This window comes from Diadema antillarum, unplaced genomic scaffold, assembly GCF_040938485.1.
Source record: "Diadema antillarum isolate AM-2024a unplaced genomic scaffold, OU_Dant_1.0 seq00002923_RagTag, whole genome shotgun sequence".
Taxonomy (NCBI): Eukaryota; Metazoa; Echinodermata; class Echinoidea; order Diadematoida; family Diadematidae; genus Diadema; species Diadema antillarum.
The window spans coordinates 731-8,498 of NW_027273516.1; the positions used below are offsets into that span (position 1 = coordinate 731).

A 7,768-nucleotide genomic window follows, 5' to 3' on the forward strand; every position below is an offset into this window, starting at 1 on the left:
ACAAGGCACCTGGACAAATACAAATACTTTGCTTCCCTGCCTTCTCATCTTAATCAAGGTACCTTCAGTTGATATCTGGAAGTTGTGACAAGTTGCATATTATAGCCTTCCATATGGAATCTATTGTGATCTGTTGTGAATCTATCTTGTTGCCTTCAAACCGGGCAGACCTGTGTTTAATTGATACATCAGGTTCGTTGAAGGAAGGCATTTTAATCTTTTTTCTTGTGTTGTTGTTGTTTGTCCAGTATTCTTTCCAGACAATGTATCTGATCAGCTGCTTTTCTCAGCTTATTGACCTGTCTAACAAGATCTCAGACATTGCTGGCTACACACACAGGTAATTTCTGGTCCCATTGCTTAAAGAAAAAAGAAAAGAAAAAAAAAAGCAATATGTTGTTATAATTGCTACTTGCATTCTTTTACACTTTTGTGACAAAAGCTGAAAAGACCCACCCCCCCCCCCCCCCCATGAAGATTAATAATTGGACAACTACAAGTCGATTTTTAAGTTGTTGCTATGGTAGCTGCATATATTGTCAGTTGTACTCACATAATCTGGCTTCCGGATCTGATGCATAGAAGTTGTGCCATATCTTAGCACTGAACAGATCCATGCGAGGTCAAAAGACTATAGCATGTGTACGTGCATGAAGCAACTCCTCTTTTGTATAATGAACCTGGTATAGAAAGTAATCAAAAGTCCCGGTAGGGCTTGTGTACAATAGAACTTTCAATATTATATGTGATTAGAAATAATGGATGCTGGACATTATATTTATGAAGGAAGCCAATCACAAACAGGTATTATTTGTCCGTGCTCTTGCCATCAACCCCAATTATGTCCTACAGCAGCGTGGGATTTAGATTATATCCTACTGTAAAAACCAAAAAAGGTAAATGTGTCACATCCCAATATTTTCCTAACCCTTAGTCCCAACTACTCACTTACATCACTGCAAGCACTTACTTTGCAGTGAGGTCCATTAAACGCAGGAGTGCCACAGTCACAGAGGTGTGGTGATGTGCTTGGGGGGTTGTGCTGAATGTGAATGTTGTATCCACTATGGCAATAATTTTGTCATTTCCTAGCATTCTCAGCCATGGGGTAAGTGAAAATAAACTGAGAGAAAAAAAAGAGGGTCAGATTGTTTGGATCGACATTAAAATGTTTTGGATTTGTTATCTTTTTTTTTTCAAATTTTGTCGTTTCAGAATTGGTGAACTGCTCGAAAGCCTGGAGAGCTTTCCTCCCGATGGTGGTGCGGCTGAGAGGTCAACATCCTCGCCCCCAAAGACCAGCGGAGCTCTCCACCTCGGGGCGGACAACGACCTCCATCTCGTGACCGACACCCAGTTCCTCATCACGGAGACGGAGCGAGACCGGGAGTACATGTCGGAGGACCTTGGTCTGGCCGGCGAGGAAGGTGAAGAGAGCAGCAGTGTGGATAGCCTCATAGCTTTCCAGCTGGACCAGGTTGCCGTGGCGACCCCAACCAAGGACGATATTCTCATCAAAGGTGCGATGGAATAACTTTGGAAGGATGCGAATCTTGCATCACTCTTGGGTGCAAACTTGAACTGAGCATGATCCCTTTAACACATAAAACAAACAAGACCACATTAGCTTGATGTATTTGTTTTTAAATAATCCTGTCAGCATAACTTTTCCTGATCAAACCTTCTGTGTTTCTTTCCTTTTGATAATTTCAAATCAACATTGAGTGTTTCCTGATATCAAACCATTCTGATATTAGATCTTGTGTAAGAAAAGCCATTGCCTACAGGAATCTTAAAGGTCCTACACAAAACCTATAGGATTTTAGGAATCTTGTAGACAACAGATTAAGAAGTGACTTGATTTTCTAATTCCAGAAGTACAAATTAGCATCAGATATGTGAGTTTACTTCTCAGTTTTAACCCGTTGAGGACGGTTTGATTTTGCTACAACACGCATTTCCCGTAGACACTTGCCCGAGTATACTCAGGACTCGTCCTCAATGGGTTAAAGTCCTTATAACAATCATAAGACCCTTATGAGGACCAAATGGGAAAAAGATGTTTTCATTTTAGATGGACATAGACTTACATTAGGTAGATCAATAACAAGTTGCCTTGATCAAGTGGGAGAATGGCCTTGTTTGAAGATGGCTTGTAGTAGTATTTGACATTGAATGTCCTTTGTTTTTTGTGCAGAATGATGTCATTCATAGGTACACGTGTATTAATTTATAGACATTTTCCTTGTATGCTTTTATTTCTTGTATGTAAAAACAAGTTTGCGTGTACAATTCCAAATGCATGATTATGTAAACCAGTATCTACAGCTATACTGTTTCATGTGCTAAACATAAGCCACCATCTTCATTTGCATTTGTCACTAACTCTACAGATTGTATCATTTCAATTGTAATTATGGAGTAATCACATTCAACATAGCACTGTGTACACTTTTCATGTTATGGACATAGATATACGAGAATAGATTATGATATTGTTCACGTTATGTCATTGAATTTGTCATGAGGGAAAATTTATGGAAATGAATTTCATACAAATGTATTAGCAGTCACCATAGCCCTCAACTCCTCCCCACCCCCAACATTTTCCCCATAAATAGATCTGACCCTGGAGGTGGTGGAGGGTCGTAACATCCTCATCACAGGGGCCACGGGCAGCGGCAAAACGTCTCTGCTGCGTGTCCTCCATGGAATCTGGCCTGTGCAGGAGGGTACCGTGGAACAGAGGGGGGTTGGCCCACTGGACGTCATGTTTCTCCCCCAGAAAGCATACCTCACAGATGGAACCTTACTGGAACAGGTACAAGCAATTGCGTCAGTTTAAGCAAAGTTTACTATTAAATTGCCTTGTTCTTATTTTTCTATGTTGTTGTTATGGTGCCTCTGCCCCCAAAAGGTTGCATAAGGTACAATGTCTCCATGTTGTCTTTGTATCTCATCTGTCCTTACTCCTACAATCTTGTTGAATCATTATTTTTTCTGTTTTTCTTTTCTTTTCTTTTTTTTTGGGGGGGGGGGGGGGAGGTTACCCAGTGCTAAGATGCTAATTCTTCAATACCAGATTCATTTTAAGATGTAAAAGAAAATACATATATTTGGCTCCAGAGAAAGTCTTCTATACAGGTTAAAACCGCTGTGCTGGGGGGATTACCTCTACAGCAAAGTCTGTTTTGTGTACAATATTGTTAATCAAACAACTGTTAATCTATCAACTTCATTGCTTCTACAACAACCATGAAATTCACCAATCAAAAGTGACCAACAGTTAAAACACAAAGATAAACAACAGCAATGAATTTTACGTAGTGATCAGCTACTTGTTTTTCTCTAAGCATTTTTGTCATTGTTTAGAGCATTATTTTGTTTGTTTGAAGTCCTTTCCAGCCACCTTTTAATGTGCTTTTTTATAATTCCACCACTTGTGCTGTACATCATTCTATTTTTAGAAGTCTTGGGCGTGGTATATCTTTCAAGTGGAGTTGAATAGAATGAGGTGAAATGTAATGAAATGCAATATGCCCATTGTTATAAACGATCCACAGATGATGTATCCAACCAGAGCACCAAGGTACGGAACGGTAGGACCAGACCAGGAGCAGCTCCTTGGACAGATCCTGGACCAGGTTGGTCTGGAAGGCCTGGTCCAGCGTTGTGGGGGACTGACAGCCCCTGTGTCATGGAACTGGTATGACGTCCTGACCCCCGGAGAGGCCCAGTGCTTGGCCTTTGCCAGACTTCTCCACCACCGACCAAAGTTTGCCTGTGAGTCCACTCTAACAGTTCCTCATAGAGTTTTGTCAGACAATACAAACAACAACAACCAAAGAACTTTTGGCAGTATTCTGTTACTTTTGTTACTTAAATCAAACCAAGATAATTGTTGTCAGCTTGTAAGTAAAATAAGATTGATCATTGCCTTCAATTTCTGACTTGCTAATTATCCGAGTAAAAAAGAAATATGTCACTACCTTCATGCTGATTCTAAATAGTTGTTTTGTTTTGTTTTGTTTTTTCTCGACATTGTCCTCAGTTGCAGGTAAATTAATTTTAATTTCATGTTATTTATTTAGATGTTAATTTTTTTTTCCTCTTTGCAGTGCTGGATGAAGCCACCAGTGCCGTCCCGGTGGAGAGGAAGCGCAGCTCTACGCACTCTGCCGCCAGTACGGCATGACGGTGGTCAGCGTCGGCCATCACATCACCCTGAAGAGATTCCACGACGCGGAGCTGACGCTCACCGGTCAAGGCGGATGGACACTTGTGGACATTTCCCACATTGAATGATTGCATCTTTTTGTGTCCGTGTGTTAATTTTTCGTTTGCTCTTTCATCTGTCCCTGCCACATCATTGTACACTCAAGCTGGTCATCACAAGAAACAGACAGTCGTCCTGTGCGTGTTTTGTTCTACAAATATTCTGACAATTGTAGCAAGAAGGCACGGCTTGAAATTAGTGGTGGCCTTGAGCCGCTAGAATTAAAGGTACAGTTCACCTTTTGGAGCAGTGATTTAAAAAATGTTCGAGATATCACATTTGATGCATATGTGTATGTCAGTTGTACCACAAAACATCCCACCATGTAAAAATTGTGCAATGAAGCCTAAAATAAAAGAAGATATCGTTATTTTTCTCAATAAACCATTAACTGTAGACGATTTAGTCTAGAAACATTTTTATTATAACTTTTGTTCACATTTTGTATATTTAACAATACATACATCTAAATTGAACTGTACTAATTCAAATTTTTACATTGGTTGTTTCTATCCCTAACTCGCATTTTAGAACTACACTTAGTTTGAAACACTAAAGCTGGGTTTTGTTTCGTATGTCACAACACTGAACTTCCAAAAAGGATAACATTTGGTGGCCCAATGAGGCAACTAATAATCAAAATGGATTTTTAAATTTCCCTTCATTTTGGGCCACCACATTTCTTCTTTGGGCCACCAAGAGTTAGAATTCAAAGATTGTAGTGGTCTGAATAAGCCACCAGGAAAAAAAAAAAAAAAGTTATTGTCAAGCCCTGAAGAAAGCATACAAAATATACTCAGATGATGATATGGTTATAGGTGCTTTGATGCCATGGTGCAGTTGTTGCAGCTTTCAAGATATCATCAGAAATCCTTGTTTTTAGCCCTGACCTGGGCGTGAGAGGTCACAGATGATGAAGTAGTGGTTGGGAGGGATGGAGGGATTGCAAGAGAAACCTTTTTGGGTCATCTCAACACTGCCCTCCCAGTCTTCTGTCATCTTCCAAATCCAGATCCTGATCTTATCGTCGATGTCTTCCTAAAGTGTCTTCTTTAAAGGAATGATGTAGTTTTGATTGAGGTGAGGATTCAGCTTTAAATTTTTGTGAGATACATCATCAAAACATGTTGGAAACCTGAAGCCCCGTCTCAACCAAAACTACCATCCATGAAATATGAATACGGCATGCATTTATGGGTGCTTAACTGACACCATTGGATTGTAATGGTTTTGTTTGATATGTCTGTGGGGGAACCTGTGACAGAGATTGTGCTTTTGACAGTCATATTGATTATTATGCATCAATTATCTTGATCAAAATTGTAAAGAAAAAATCTTTGTCAAAGATATATAAAATCATTAAGATTCAAGTGGTAGAAAGGTAAGTTAGGAATTTGTGTCCTCTAAGCAGTTTCATTGTCATGCGACCAACAGTGATTTCAGATAATCATGATTTTGATTACAAATAATAATATACACAGTGTGGTGCATGCAAACGTAAACAAACAAAGTGGAACCATCACCAGGCTGGGCAAGAGGAAAAAAAAAAAGGAGACAGCCATCAAGATTTTGGGCAAAGTTCAAAGCTCAATTCAGAGCATTTTCAGTTTCGCATAGTAACATGTAGCACAAACACTAAAACTGTCTGGTGGGTGCAAAGTACGACCAGATCAAATTCCCTGCAAACCTGTAATCCTGTTCTACAGTGTACATGTAGGTGTACTATCTGAAAAGACTTCCTAATCCACGAAAGGAGGAAACACTCAGAGCTTATTGACATATTTAGATGAGAGTGAATGCCTGACACACACAATTGGGTTGTTGTTGTTCTTGGTTTTTTGTTTTTTGTTTTTTTTTTGGGGGGGGGGGGGGGGAGGAGAGAGGGGGGTTCTGTCAACTTTAGTAGGTAAAGCTGCACTTACTGGAATGTAAATTTACCGCTGCAATGGTATGTCCAATCATGTATGGCAGCTTACATGCTCAAAGTTCCAAACACTTCTGCCAGAGTGCTGGTGTCAATCGCCATGGTTACAGACTTTGACCCTTCAAAGTCACATCATGATGTTGCTACATGATTTTATCAATTCAAGCGCTTGATGAACCAAATACAAAACTGGCTCCATAGCAAGGAAAATTCATGAGGCATTCCATAGTACTCACTCACTTCCATGACAGTACCTAGTAAATCCCGGACACCTATTCTTTGGATGCACTGATCCATGAACACAAACATACACACACACACCAGTCAGCGCACTGTTTGAGTGTCAGTCCTTCTCTGAGTTCTGACTGCCATCTGGCAGATAGTGTACACAAGTTCTTTACCAAGACATCAGCACAATTTCAAAAGATACAGCACTTTTGATACATTATATGCATGTGACAGGTCACATTTTACCTCTATCACTGGTAACCTTGTAGAAATTATACTATCCCCGAGTACTAGTCAATTGTACACACTGTACATGTACTGTACATACACTGTAGTTGTATACATGTGCAAATGTACAGTGTATATCAATTTACACTGTGATCATCTTTTTTAAATCTTTTTATGACAATTATTGATCTTGAAGAGCTACATTGACACTGCACTTGTATCTATCCCATTAAAGAAACATACTAGGTAAGTGCAATGCCTATATTGTAATATAGGGCAATGTTTGAAAGAATATAGACACAATGTACAATTGTACATACTGTACACATATCAAAATAATACATTTTGATCAAACATTTCAAAGTTTGGGTGATTCTATCTTGATTTTTTTTTCAGGATTTAGTGTTTTTCTACACTTCAGATTGAGATGTATTATTCATTGACTGGTGAGATTTGATATTAGAATCCTGCCTTTAATGTGATCATTTCCTATTGAAGATTATTCCACGAGGCAGGTTGCTTTGTTTACATTGGTTATCAGTTCTCCCAGCACTCACTATCTGTGTGTACAGCCTATCATGGTCTTCATCTCAGTAAATAGAGGTAAATTCAAAATTGGAATCAGACAAGTGAGCTTTTCCTGTTCAAGACTACCCTGGCAGACGTTGCAAATGTGTGACATGTTCAATTCATGAAATAGTTTCTATCCAGAAAGCAATGAAAAGTTAGAAATTTTGTATCACACAATTTAAAGATCTAGTGCACATTGGTTTGTTTTTTGTTTTTGTTTTTTAATGGCTCACAGGAGCTGCTGAAATTTGATATCATACAACATGACTAATGAAAGCATTGGTAACATTTCAGTCTACTGGTACACCTGTAGATGACAGGTGAGGGAAGGTAGACTAAAAATATACAGGTCTCATAACATCAGTTATTCAACAATTTCAAAACTCTGGTCAAAAGAGAATTTACTATAATTTAAAATCAGAAATATTCACTGCATGAGATTTTCACAAGTTGGAGCCAACGGCCTTTTATGCAACAGAAATTTTCACAAATTGCCACTAGCATTCAATGCATAGTGCAGACAAAAACTTTCAAGTGCATTT

At 39.0% G+C, this 7,768-nt stretch overlaps 1 pseudogene; it reads left to right on the plus strand.

Moving 5' to 3' along the window:
- Nucleotides 1-248: 248 nt before the first annotated feature.
- Nucleotides 249-4,747, plus strand: LOC139715149 (lysosomal cobalamin transporter ABCD4-like; annotated as a pseudogene).
- The last annotated feature ends 3,021 nt before the right edge of the window (nt 4,748-7,768 follow it).